The sequence below is a fragment of the Cupressus sempervirens genome, chromosome 11, assembly GCF_028749045.1.
Source record: "Cupressus sempervirens isolate cs-2001-9-10 chromosome 11, ASM2874904v1, whole genome shotgun sequence".
Taxonomy (NCBI): Eukaryota; Viridiplantae; Streptophyta; class Pinopsida; order Cupressales; family Cupressaceae; genus Cupressus; species Cupressus sempervirens.
In genome coordinates this window covers 473,370,957-473,386,491 of record NC_143128.1, presented here as the reverse complement: position 1 = coordinate 473,386,491, position 15,535 = coordinate 473,370,957, and positions in this window count along the sequence as shown.

Below are 15,535 nucleotides of genomic sequence, written 5' to 3'. Positions count from 1 at the left end.
ATTCTCCATTTTAATTAAATAAAAAAGGCCCACTTCCCACTTATCTTAAGTGTGTGCACATAAAGCTTTATTCCTATTTTTTTTAAAGGAGGAAAAGGTATTTTCTCTCGACATGAATGCACAATTTTCTATGTGAGAGGAATCTTCTATTTTTAAAATAACTTTAATTCTCCTCTACATATTTCAAACCCTATTAAAAGTCAGCTATTGATTATGATTGGTGGAGATGCTTGTGCACATGGATCACTCAAGATGCATTCTCCTCCCTCTATTATGCCTCTTACTCTCTACCATTCATTTTTCTTTAAAAGCAAGGGTTTTCTCCTCATTCTCTAATCTTAAACTCCCATGCTAATATTATGCTATAGGTTTTCTTGGTGACTTTGGAGCTTTGAAGTACTTAAAGAATTCTTGTACTCTTGCATTTTTAGCCTAGCTCTCATTCTACTTGCATTATGGCATAATTTTCTTATCTTTCTTTTATGCTCTAGCTTAGATTACATAGCTTAAGTTGGAAATTTTGTAACTCTCTTTGTTAGCTTGCATTTCATTTAGACTAGCTTGTGTTTTCACTGCATTTTATTCTAGATTCTTGGATATTGGAAGTCTTGTCTCTACTCTTTGAATATTCCATTCTATGGTGCACCTTGCAAGGTTTTGCATAAGGTAGGTTCATTTGAGAGCCACCATCTCATAACCTTTGCATGTCATATATAGGAAGCTATAAGCTGCCTCTTGAGATGCTCCCTTTTATGGGTATTATTGAGTATAATGGTTTATAGAAGTGTGACACATTTAATGCACACATTTTTTTCCTATTTGACTAATGTCTGGCCTATTTTGGAACACATTAAGTCAAAGAATGAAGAAGCCAAGCAAGCAAAGAGAGATCCGACTCTGAAGAATGAGGTGCAGAGAGATAGTAGATCTTGAATGCATAGCCTAGTAGCAATAGTATTGAACATTAGGAGAGAGATAGACAACATCAATACTCAAGATAAGCACTAATATGTCAAACCAAGTAGCCAAATCAAGTAGATAGATCAAGAGAAAATGGAAAGGTCAAGCATATGCTCCCAATAAAAGATAGTCATAGAAAAGAATTTTGCAGTAATGGTACAATATATATGCCCCTGAAATGAGATAGAGGAGGTACAAAAATGCACTAGATATGATCAAATAGAGATAAAGTAAGGTCTATGATGAATAATAAGGAATTAAGACCAAAGAGACAGCACCAAGCAGTGATATTATGCCCCAGTTTGACTAAGTTTGGCCAAGAAAGATAAAGCATCAAAATTAGGTCAAAGCAAGAAGAAATGTGAAAGGAGATGAAATGAAATGAAAGAGAATAAAAAGCAAGAGGTGAAGAGAGTAGAAATGATGAAGACATGAAGAAATGAATATTCTCGCAACAAGATTTGAAGATTAAGCCTTAAAAAGTCAGCCAACTACATAGAAGGAACAATTTTAAAGCAAAATTTTGACCATCAAGATGAACCCAAATTTTGGTTTTGATCCTAAAATGAATCTACGATGTGAAAATTAGGTAAGAAAAAAAGGATAACTAAGATATCCAAAAGGTTTGATGTATCTGATGATAAAATTAACCCTTTTTGATGATAGGACAACAAAGAGATGAGCGAAAGCCAAGAGAAGATGACAAGTTATTTTCAAGAAGAAGAAAGAGAAGATGAATGTAGTTAGCCAAGACATTCATGAAATATAAAGAATACTCTCTCAACATTCAAAATGTAAAAGTTAAGCTAGAAAGAACCCTAATATGTAATCTAGTATGTGAAGGTGCAATTGCAAAGGTTATATAGGTAGGTCCTAGTTTTTATCATCAAGCCTTGTTAGGGAGGTTGAAAGATCATACCATCATCACTAGTATGACTATGAGGATATTAATATGATCTATATTAGATAGAATGTGAGAATCCAACCTATGCATCAAAGACATATAGCTGAAAATAAATAGTGCAGTTAGATTCCCTAAGTTTAGTGTAGTGAGATTATGCTTGCATCGAGACACAAAATATCGAGATGGCCATAAGCATGCACTTGCAAAAAATAGATAAGGATGATACATAATAGATCCAAAGGATCAAGTGAGAGAAGCAAGATTCTCAAGACACCTAAGATCAACAAAGTAAACCCACAGGCAGAAAGAAAAAGAAAACATGCCCCATGCCCCTATTCTTCTAGTCCATGACATCCTCAAGAGACTATTAGGGAGGGAAAATTCAGAAAAGAAATCATCATATACAACATAGAAAGAAAATAATACCAACAAGTCTAAGCCAGTTTTAGTTTGAGTGTGTGTGTGTGTGTGTGTGTGTGTGTGTGTGTGTGTGTGTGTGTGTGTAGGACTCAATTTTGTCAATGACAAGTATCACAACATCTTAGACTATAGCTAAAGTATCTAATAAATGTTAAAAAAAAACTCGATGTCAAGGGGAAGTGTTAAAAAACATTGTTTAGTGAGCTACTAAAGAAACACCAATGTAATAAGGAGACCCTAATAATCTATGCAGTTAATGCCCATAGACCAAGATAAGAGTCAATTCCAAGCTAGGAAAAGCAAAGCAAATGAGATGAAGGGTTTGTGAGTGTAAAGAGAGATACGAATAGACATAAGTGAAAGGGTCTCAAGTAGTGCTTATTTTTAGGTTTTCATTACTTGGTAGGATTAACTAGCTCTTAAGCAAGATCACATCACTTTGTTCTAGCTTCTAGCAAGGTGAAGGGTATGATGGAGTAGTAAGATGATGGATAGGAAAGGAATATAAAGAGAGTGAAAGTAATCCTCAAGAGTACCCAAGCTAGGGAAAGATAGACATATGAAGTAGGTTTTGGATAAGAAATGGAAGAAATGAGAAATATAGCATGTAGGATAAGTAGTGAAGCCAACAAGAAAGATAACATATAAGATAAGAAATGGAAGACAATAAGCAAGATAGCATGAAAGTGTATAATCTAAAAGAGTAGACATGTCAAGAGGCCTATAAGAAAAATATTTTTCTTTGTGTGATCAAGACCAAGAGGTTGACTAGATATGATAGCAATGGGATAGAGAAATAAGAATGAAGTTGGATATAAAGGCTATGAGTGAATGAAAAAGAACAATAGGTAAGCTCGTGGATAAGAAATCCAATACACAATGATAGCTAGAGGAAGAGGGAATATATGGATGATGGAAGAATTATGCATGAAACCTATTTACCAGATTTTCATCATGGTACTTATCCAAGGTAGCACAAGAAGTGGTTTTCACCAAGGTACATTTTCTCTCTTTTTCTATTTTTTTTCCTTTTAGATTTTAAGAAACAGGCCAAAAAAAGTTCAAGTTAGATAGTGCTCCTATAGGAAAGATAAGTCATGATAAGCCAAGATCATAGAAAGGTATGCTCCAATATGTTGATAGGGTGAAGGAAGTGACATGGTAGTAGGATAAATATATCAAGGATAAGAAATTGTTCCTTGAAAGGATTGTAGGAGTGTGGATAGTAGGTAAGTGTAGCTTAGAAAAGGTTGCATAAGGGTAGGTGACAAAGTGGGGAAGATCAACATTGACACACACCTTGGAGGGTTTTGGAATGATGTAGGAGTAATGGAGGAACTAGATTGAGGTTTAGATGTATGCGGTGGTGGGATAATTTTAGAAGAAGATGGAGTGGAAGTCTCTGGAAGCTTTTGAGAAATATGTTTGGAAGAAAATGGAGTGGAAGCCTTTGGAAGCTTGAATGTCAATGTAGATTTATGTTCAATGTTCAAGTCTTTCAAGATAGACTTCAATGTTCAATTCTTTCAAGATAGACTTTGGAATCCATATAGCTTTAGATTTTCCTTTGGATACTTTAGAACACATTTCTTCAATAATGGGTTTAGGAACCAATATTTTCTTTGATTTAGCTCTTTGGGTAGTGGACCTTTGTGGTCTCTTGAATAGTTTATCTTTCTTATTATTCACATGTCAATTAGATGAGATATAGTGATCTTAATTTGTAAATGGATTCTTGTGTTTGTTCTTAAGCTTATCATCCAATTTTTTTCCAAAAGACTCAAGATTTGTGGATGAATAAGTCTGATAGGAATGGCTTATATGGACAGATGGATGGAAATTTGTCAAGGATGAGTGTCTTTGTTGATCTTGAGGTACGATAGGAATGTTAGGAGATGAGATAGGAGTGAAATTAGGATATGGAGGAACATATTGTCCCAATATGGATGGAAGGTTGGAAGGCTTTAGCTTAGATGGATACGGACCAAGGATAGATTTGGGATAAGTAAAGTGATAATGAATAGGGATATCAACATCTTTAGAATTAGCAACGTGGACAAGGTCATCAATAGACTCATGAGTAGCTTTGATAGGAGAAACACCTTTGGTAGGATCATTTGAGGCTTGAGCATAGTTTGGAAGTGGATATGAAGAAGTAGAACATGAGTGGATGCTTTAATCTTGACAAGTTTCTTTAGATAGCATAGGTGTAGTATTTTTCTCATGATTTCAGTAAGCTTAATGGAAATAGTGGAAGAGATATCTTCATCATACTTAGGAGGTGGATAAGAAAAATGATATAAAAATGTGACATCTTGAAGGAGATGAAAGAGGGGTTGATCTTGATCTTTATTTATTGCTTTATCTTTTTGAGAGTCATCTTGACATGGAGCCACTTCTAAGGACAAGGGAGTATGTGAGGTTTGCATGGTAGGCTCTTGAAAATGGAATGGAGGATAATTTGGAGTAGGCATAGTAAGAATGGAATCACATGAAGTTTAATAATCTTTAGTCTTAGTGGAACATAAAATATTTGCAGCCAAGTGAAGATAAGCTTGAGTTTCTTTTAGAGGTAGCCCTTGAGGATATGTATAATCAATATGGAAAGAATTAGGTTATTTTTTTGATGGAGGCATGTTGGAAAGTGTTGAGTTTTTAAGAGGTTCATGAGTGTTGGAATAAGTGGAGGTATCAACAAAACCTCTGTTAGACATATGTCAAGATCAACATAATATGGCTCAAGAGAAGTGTTCTCATTACACGAGTCATTAGAGTTCTTAGTTTCAACTACCTTGTCATCGATAAGATCTTGGACTTTATACTTCAACTCTATGCAATCTGAAGTACTCTACTCACTATGTTTATGATAAGAATAATAGGTGTCCAAGAATGGGTTTCCATATGAGCTAGATTTAGGCAATGTAATGAGCTTAGTGCCAAGAAGTGTTTTCAAAATGTCATCATATGAATTTTCCATGGAAGTAAAAGTTGTCTCAAAAGTATGTTTAGGATCTTGTTGTTGTTCATCAAGTGCATATGATGCATCAATATCTTCATCAAAGATGTGTGTATAAAACTTGTCACACTTCTATAAACCATTATACTCAAGAATACCCATGAAAGAGAGCATCATATATTGTTCAAATATGTATGTGAGGGAAAGAGGGAAATGTCTTAATATGATTCCACTTATAATCCAAGCTAGAATAGCTAGAACCCAAAGAAAGGTAGATGCTAGTATCAAATTATAATTATAAAGGGTGGTGCAATATAGGGAAATATTCTCTTTGGCCCTTATAAGATAATGTGTATGTAAAATTGAACCAATTACTCAAATAATATAGATCTAGATGACATGTGTATAAAATAAGCCTAGTTAAAATATAGATCTAAGACATGCATATAAAAGGAAATTAAATATAAAAGAATCACCTTGAAATACGTAGAGGAAGATACATTTTAGCTCCTAATTTTTTGGATCTGAGCCTATTTTTGATATCTAAATGTGGATTCTTGAATGAATTAACTAAAGGAACAAAACCCAAAAAAATGTTCGTTAGGAAAGCATAAAGGACTAGGTCGACCTAAAGAATGACATCTTCTTTAAAGTTGATGTAGTCCAATGGTATATTAAAAAAATCAAACCAACTTCTCCTGAAAGCTTTTGAGGAGTTATTTCCATATCTGCATGCAAAATTATGTTATGTTTCCCACACACATAAAATCAATAGTTTTTGTTGTTTAGTTGGATGAGGGCTTGCCTTGGTTAAGACCTAGGTTAAGGAATTAACTATAAATGATAAATTTAAATGTAAATGAGTATAAATAAGATATTTGTAAGGATTTTTCTTTCTTAAACCCCTTGTCGATAAGGATTTTGTTTGTAGTGTGTTGTAGATTTTGAATTAGGTATAGGAATGTAGGGTATCTCCACAATTTGCAATGGATCTACCATAATCCTAACATGGTGTCCTGGATGTAAGTGTGCATCAATGTAGAGGATAATGAATGATTTGATGTAAATCTCCTCCCTTGATGGCTAACAATAAGCTAGATCTTGAAGAGGAAATGGCCAAAAAGGATCCTTAAATTCTAGATAGAATTTTTCATTACATAAATGATTTAACTCCTTGAATAGCTTTCTATTCTTCAAAAGGATATGAATTCTTGAGCTTGGTATCTTATATTCTTGAGAAAATGAGATGAGATTACTTGAGAATAGGATCACTTGAGAATGAGATAACTTGATAATGAGATATAAAAATAAAGCCTCCAAGCCTCCATATATATGAGTTTTCAGACAATAAAACAATGCAAGCTAACTGGAGAGCGCAAAAAAACAATTAAACCTTAAGTCAAGCTCTGGAACCTAAAATCAATTGGACTAGGTCATCCTGGTCCTAGAGATTAGGCTAGGGGAGCAACAAGAAGAGTGGGAAATTACCAAAAGAAATAAAGGACAAAGTGGAAGAATATAGAGAAAAGAGGATATTGAACACAAGTCCATCCATGGTCCAAGAAAGGCATTATGAAAAGGGCACTAAAAGGTCTTCAATGAAAAGTGCATCTATTTTAAGATAGTAAATTTAGCCCTCTATAAAAGGGGATGGCATTAAATAGTCTAGCAAGTGTGTGTGGCATGCTAGTCAACCCATTGAAGATGAACTAAATGGTCTAGCAAGTGTCTATGGCATGCTAGTTAGTCCATTAAAGGATCCAACTTCAAGGGAACTCCATGTCCCAAAAAGAATAATTGAAAATGAACCATACATAAGGATGTGTGTGTCCTTAAGGGATTAGAACTACAATAGGCTTCCTAGAATATCAAAAGTCAAAAGAAGCGTCCAAAAAAAAAAAGGATCAGGCCTCCCAAACAATAAAAAATTTAGAGAGAGATCTAAAAGGGACCAACTCCCCAAGAACTATCAATATTTAGAGGAAACTATAGGGAGGGAGAGGGAGAGAGAGAGAGAGAGAGAGAGAGAGAGAGAGAGAGAGAGAGAGAGAGAGAGAGAGAGAGAGAGAGAGAGATGCATAGATTTGGGAATAACATCTAAATCATACTGAGCACTTAAGGCTCAATTGCTCCAAGCTATATGTAGAATCTATATTTTCATTTCATGGTCAAAGGATGAGAGAAGTGTATGCCCCCATGTTGAAGTAATTGCAAATACCTTAATGGGAGCAATAACTTTAACATAAACATACATGTATCCACTAAAGAAAATTTTCATTATGAGATGCCCCCAATAAGAGAAATATATCAAGGGAAATGAGCACATAAAAAAAAGAGATAACACAAAGGGATCTACTAATGTTAGGGTAAATAAGATCATGTGATAATATGTAATATTATATCAAGTATTAAATATCATCATGTTAGCATGAATTCTTATGATATTCCTTTGGGGGAGTATCCTAAACATCGGTGAGCATGTGGCATGACTGATATGTTGCATTCATGACTGTGTTTATTATTTATGACAACATAGTATGGTTTTTGTGAAGTCTGACAGAGTAGTAGATAGAGAATGAGGTTGTATGGATAGAGGTTTGATGTTTAGGTAAAGTGTGGTTAAGGATATGTTCTACACTATGTCTTGAAGTCAAGGTTAAGTGTGTGTGACAAAATTTGAAGATATATAGAAGATATGGTTGATTTATAGAGAGTGGTACAGAGACAAAGTACCTGATAAGTAGTTTTTGATGATTGGATTGTATCTCCTAAAAAAGATAGAACCAAAATAGATGAAGTTATATAGTGACAAAAGACAAACTGATGATGATGTTAGTAAGTTTATAACTCCTAGAGTTGAATGTGTGGGAAGTTGCAAATATTGTGAGCCAATAGTGTTGTATGATTGTGAAATAATCAATTATCTTATTGTGGTCCTATTATAATTAATTGGGAAAGCCTCAAGGCTGACTCAAAGATTTTTTTTTTTGAGGACATTGTATAAAGGAAAGATGTTTTCCTTGTTTAAAAGGTGTGTAGCAAGTGTGAATTGTGATTGGAAAAATATGCACAAGAGAAGAGTATTTAGAAAATCTAAATAAGTGATCCAAGAGATTATTGGATGTGAATTTGGTGATCTGGTATTGAGACCAGAAGGAGCAGAAGTATGGTTGATAAGATAGAGGAAGAGGAAACAAAGTTCAACTCATTTTTATTATTCTGCAAGGAATAATACATAGATCATTTGGATAGTGGGCTCATTGGTCTTGCCCCTGAAGCTATTTGGACAATGGGTCCATCTACCTTCCACAACTCCTAACAGGGTTAGAATCTCTTAATAAGGATTCAAAGTCTCCTAACAAGGACTGATATATATGAGGATGTTTTTATTGACTCCTAAAAGGGTCCATCCTCTAACAAGGAATATTTATATTAGTAAATCATCTTGTGGGTATCATCCCCACCAGGGTTTTCCCTAGTTAATATATCTAGTGTTATTGTGTATAAGTGTCTTGTTATGGTTGTTGATTATATTGCTCATATGGTTAAGGTTTAATAAGGTTGATAATTGTCATAATAGTTGGATAACTAATTCACCCCCCTGCCATCCCCCCCCTTCCACCTCTCAGTTATATTGGTGGACTTTATATTCTAAATTTTGGTAGCAAATCCTCAAATCCTTGAAGAGAAAGCTTAACAGCTTTGGAAGATCAATGGCGAGCCACTTCAGAAAAGATATTCCTAAGTTTGATGGGGTTAACTATGATAGTCAAAAAGAAAATATGTATACTCATTTTCTATGCATGGGTCTAGGATATTGGCTCTTGACAAAGAGTGATAAAGATATTGTGAAAGAAGAGAGGCTTGAGGAATGTAGTGAAGTAGAAAGAGATTGGTTAATGTGTAATATGCGAGTGAGAGAAGCCTTACTAATAGCTCTTCTTGAGAATGATTAATGTTAGGTAAAGTCACTAGAAACATCTTCTTAGATTTGGAAAGCTTTAGAATATAATTTTGAATGTGATAAATATACAAAAAGAAAAAGTTTACATAATTGGATATGCTCATTTCAAGATTCTAAAATGATGGAAGTTGAATCTATAAGAAGTTATGTTGGTAGGATTTATGAGATTATTGCAGCAATTAGATTATATGGTGGATCCAAGGAAGAAGATGAGATTGTATAGATTATTTTGAAAATTTTGACACCGCCATTCAAGCAAGTAACACAAATGATTGAGCTATTAATACACTACATTGAGAAGTTTTCTAGGAAAAGTTTTCTTGGAAGATTGGAAGCATAAAAAGAAAATTTGAGATAGTCTAGAAAATTAACAAGAGTGGGGATAGCTTTTAGTGCCTTAAGTGTTCCTCCATGCCTCTCTATAAGTACAAGCACCCATGGAGATTTTTCTAGCCACAGTAGAATGAGATCTGAAGAAGACAAAAACATTGAAGAAGGTATAGCCTTTCTTGTGAGAAGAGAACCAAATGGTAAGAAGATTTTTATATGTTGGACTTGTAATGAATTTGGTCATTATGCATCTAAATATCCTAAAAGAGAGAAAAAGTATAAGAGAAATTTCAAGTTTAGAAAACCTAGAGATTTTTTATATGCAAATGAGGATGAGGAATATGAGGAAAGAGTTCAAAGTGAAAGTGATGATGAAATAAGATTTTTAGCCATTAAAGAAGATGATATTGATAAAGAAAATAGAGAAGAAAAGGCTATAATTCCTCAAGTTGAAAAGAAATCTAATTGGATTATATATAGTGGATGTTCACATCATATGACTGGTGATATGAAAAAGTTTTTTAAATTCACAAATCATGATGGAGGTATTGTTAGAGTTAGTATAAATGTTGCTTGTCACATCACAAGAATAAGATTTTTTACTCTTGATGGAAAAACTAACATTGATGATGCTTATTTTGTTGATGGCTTAAAGCCTAACTTATTGAGTGTTGGACCTTGGTGGATAAAGGTTTTCAACTACAATTCATAGAGAAGACATACGCTATCAAAGACAAAGATGGAAAGATGATAGGTATAGGTACAAGATCCAGAGGTAATGTAAAATGACATGTTTGGTTGCAAAGGTGGATAATAGTTGGTTATAGCATAGAATGTTTTCTCATATAAATTTTGATAAATTATGAAGGATAGCAGTACGTTTGTAGTTAGAGATTTTCCTAAGATCATGAAGCCTACTAATATTATTTATAAATATTGTATCAATGATAAGCAAAAGGAGTCATTTCCTAGCAAGTAGTTGTTGACGATTGGCTAATAGTGATATCTAATTGTCGTTATTAGTGCAACACATGATGTATATGTTGACAAGAAACCTCGAAAATAAAGATACTTAGTGTTTAGTAATCAAAAAATTGTCTATGTATAGAATTTGGTTTACAATAGTGAATTGTTTTATTTATAACATGTTGCAGACGTCATATTATGACAAGTGAAGTTACATGGAGATAGTATACATGTTTGTGATGACATTTATAACCTTGGAAGTTTGTACGGACTGTACAAAACAAAGTTAATCATGTTTTGATGAAGCTTGATAGTGGAATTGAAGGAAAGAATTGTTTTGTTTACAAAATAATTAGTTGTCCAATTAGGGCTAACATCCTAGATGTTTTCTCTAACTTGGAAAAGTGAATTGTGGTCTTAGCCAACCTAGCAATAATTTATCAAAAGGCATGGTATTTATGCAAAGGATGTTAAGAAGTGTGCTTGTGAGATTGTAAAAGAATTATGAAATGAAAATTGTGATGAGAATTTTTTTGTGAAAGTGATATATGCAAAGTTTTATATGAGCTATTTGATTATTCGAGATCAAGTTGAAGATCATAGATTAGACAAGAAAGGAAAATAACAATAAATTACTTGTTTGAGTAGTGAGCTCTTCTTGTAGTTGAAATTGCATAATTGGGCAGTGGGGCTCTTCTTGCATACATTATACTACAACTCCTAATAGGGTTGGCACAACTCCTAATAGAGTTGGAATCTCCTAATTGGAATTCAAAGTCTCCTAAAAGGGACTCCTTATACTAAATTTTCTCATTGAATCCTAACATGCTTCATCCTCTAACAAGAAACTTATATATCAATATATTATCTAGTGGGTATCATCCCCATTGGGGTTTTCCCTTGGCCAAGGTTTCCCTAGTTAACAAAATATGGTGTTATGAGTTATCTTTATGCATTGTTACTGTTATTGTTTAGCATTACTTTATTGTTTTTTTATTCATGGTTTAAACTAAGTAATAATATCTAGTTGGAGACTAAAGTTTTTAGATTACTAATTCAACCCCCCCTCTCAGTAATCCCTATTTCTAACAATTGGTATCAGAGCATAGTTACTTTGAAGAGGCTTAACAACTTAAGTGAGATCCCTATGGATATGGAACAATTGATGAAGAACCTCGAAGAAGCTCTTGAACAAATTGATCTCCTTACTGAAGAAAGAGATAAGCTGAAGGATAGATATGAAGACTCCAAAGTATACATTGGTTAGTTAAAGGAAAAGATTGAACATCTAAAATCCAAGCCTAAATCTACTAAATTTGGAACTACTAATGATGACTATTCAAAGTTGAAGAAAGAATACAAGATCTTGAACCATGAGTTGAAGATTATAAATTTGAAGTTGACTTTAAGAAATGATCCTAGCAAAGTTGAATCTGATTTGAAGACTAAAAATGCAGATCTGAGAGAAAGTCTGGCAAAGAAAACATCTAAGTTTGAGATATTGAAAGAAGATCATGAAGAACTCCATAACTATAATACTATTGTGAAAGGTGAATTGACACAGTGCAAACAATAGCTTGAGACTTTATTCTAGTAGAGAAAAGCTTGATGATTCAATGTCTATACAGAGATCTTCTTATGATAAGACTAGTCTTGACTATCTAATTAACATGTCTACAAAGAAACCTGAGATTATATTAGATCCAAAAGAAAAATAAAAATCTAATGATAAGTTTGAATCCAATAAATCTTCTGAGAAACCTAGAGAAGTTGAGCATAACAAGGAAGTTGAAATCTTGGATGAACCAAAGCAAGTGGAAACTCCCAAGGAAATAGGTATGAATTTAGAGGTAAGTGTTTTTTATGTAATGAAATATGTTATATAAAAGGAGATTGTACTAATAAGTCATTTAATCATGTTAAGCTCTTTTATTTTCATAATTGTCATGGTATGGGACATAATGCAATTGATTATAAGAAACCAAAGTATGATAATATAGAAGGAATAGTAGAATGTCTAGATATGCTAACCCTATAGATAGAAGAAGATCTGATAAAAGGACATTGAGAGAAAGAAGATCTTATGAAGAAAGAAGATAGATCATGTGTTATAAGTGTAACAACTTAGGACACATTGCTTAGAATTGTCATGCACTTGATGATGAGAAGAATCCTAGAAGCAGAGCACCTATATATCAGTTATGTGATAACTTTAGATACACAGTGAGGTACTATAGAATGGATAGAAACTTTAGAGATAGAAGGAACAATGGAAGAAAATTTGGGAATAGAAAGAATGATAGAAGGAACATATATCCCAAAAGAAAAGTTATATGATGATGAGACAGGAAGATTGAAGTTAGTTGTTGAGTTTGATTCAATTAAGTTGAATTAAGCTTGTTCACAACATCAGAATTTGAGAACTTCAATCAGAGACAGAATTAGAGGTAGCACATTTGGGAAAAGGTGTATCTAGTTATATTTAGATGGTACCTAAGATCGCTTGTTATTTGGAGCTCATCTAAACAAGTTGTGATGAAATTCAGAGTTACTATTATTACAATAAAGATTGATTCTATAACAAAAGATGAAAAGTAAGTTTTTGCAAAGAATTTCATGATGTGAAGTCTTGAGGATGTTTTTCATGATGAAAGGAGGCTATAGTAAACCTCAGGTGGCATTTGAAGATCATACAAATGATTCTGGATAGTTATTTGATTACAAAAAGTAGTTGACAGCTTTTTCATATTTACAAAATATGAAATTAATGCAAGTTCAAGTTGATGGATAAATGGAGTACATAATTGAATTTTAATTCATTGCAAACACATTTGAAGCAAAGAGCATTTAGAAGCAACTTGTTAGAGCGATTTTGAAGCAAGCCCTATTTTCAGAAAGAGGTATTTTATCATTTTTTTGCAAATTTGTTTTGTAAAAAGTTCATAATTATAAAGATCATGGATATGTCTATAGTACATAGTGTTGAGAATAAGGATATACCCAAGTTTAAGATAGTTTCCATGAAACCTAATGAAGGAAACCCTAACTCTATGTTGTCTATTACTTCAAACAACATAGTTTACCTTGAAGATGTAGAAAATCATTTGAATTGCAAGTTTGAGTCAACTGGCAGTGAATATATGAATAAGGATATGGAATTTGTCCTTAACCACAACATGACAGTGAAGCCTGGATTTGAACACTTAAGGGAATTAGACTTATTTAAGTATCATTTTTATTGTGAGTTAGATACAGATGAATGGACACAAATTATACTAAGTAGGATACACGATGGAAAACCGTGGATGCAAGATAATGTAGTAGACATTTTTGCCAACCTTATACATGAGGTAACTGGTCTTAGAAAACAAGGCACTGTACCTATAGGAGAGAAATTGGTAATGAAGAAAGTGGAAAGTTGCACTAAGGCAGTATACAATGGTAAGGCTATGGTAATTAGCTCCATCAAGTAGGATGATGTGAGATTTCTTAGCAGAATTATTGCTTATTCAGTTTCTGCAAGTTCTAAGATTGATGAGCTTTTATGAAGGTTTATATATGCAGCTTATAAAATAAGTGTTAAGAAAGAGCAAGTAAATCTAAGTGAAATGTTGAGGTTGCAACTCTTAGAAAACCTTGAAAAGATTAAGAGAATAAAGAGTGGTGTGTTTAGATTCCAATCATTGGTAATCACATATTCTTCCATTTACTGAAGAGATTTCCTTACTTATTAGTAATAGATATAATGAGTAGTTACAGATGCACTATGGAGAAGATATTAGAGGTATGTAGAAGACACCCTGAAGACAAAATATTGGATAGTGGAAACCTAATTATGAGGACTTTTCAAAATGTGATGAAGCAAAGATTTAGATTTTCTCTTGCAATTGTGGATAGATTCAAAGAAGACATTTGTAATCTAGTTGATATAGATCATACATACATTCAAGCAATAGAACCTTGTGAGACATTTTTGGATCCTTTGAGGTATGAGTTGAATGATGATGTTGCAGTTGGCTACATTGATTTATTGTTGAATTCAAAAGCTAAGTATAGATTTGGCACATTTAATGAGATCATTCAACATGCTCATCAAGAAACCTTAGAGAAGGCATTACACAAGAAGGTTGAATCAATAATGAAGAAGGCACTATCAAAGGTCAGAATGATAGAGAGTGAATTTGAGGCCGTGAGATAGACAATGAAGCAAGGTGTACTAAACATACAATGCTTGTCAGTTTCAATTGCTAAGACATATATGCAGCAATATCTGATGTTCAACCTAGTGAACAAAAGAGAAAGTCAAAGAGATTAGTAGAAGCAGTGACTACAAAGGAAAAGAGAGTCAAACAGATGGCTATTGGACCTAGTAAGAGGCAAAAAAAAATTATTGACAATTAAGTCATGTGATGAAGAAGAGGAGGAATAGGAAACCAAGCAAGCAGGAAAGGTGACTCTCCCTAAACAAGCAGTAGGCAAAGCTCAGCAACCATGGAAGCCAAAGATTGAGAAGATTAACATAGTGATTGCTAATGAGGGAAACTTTGTTCATATAAATACGTTTTATGATCTAAATAATAATTTTGAGAAGTATCAAATTGATATATCTACTGTGAGACATATCATTTCAAACGATCTAATTATGAAGGATATCAAAGGAGTAGTGAACTAGAAAGTCTATGAAAGACTTATAGATAAGAAGACTCCAGCAAGAGAAGAAGACCGTAAACTTTGGAAGTCTATGCTAAGGACCATTTTCAAGACTGATAATGAAGATGAAATTAAGAGATTGTTGAATAACCTCGCACCATACTTGAGGAATAAGTTGAGGTCATTCTTATTTATGGTTGGTGAGAAGGATAAATTGAGAAAGGAGACTACAATAGCTATCAGTAAGATGTTGACAGGGTCACAAGTAGCATCTCCTTCAGCTCATAGAATGTTAGAAGTGTTAGTAAGTGGTGACACCATGTAGATTGATCAAACTAATGTTAATGTTAACATTGAAGATACCAATCCATTTGGTGGTTTTGAA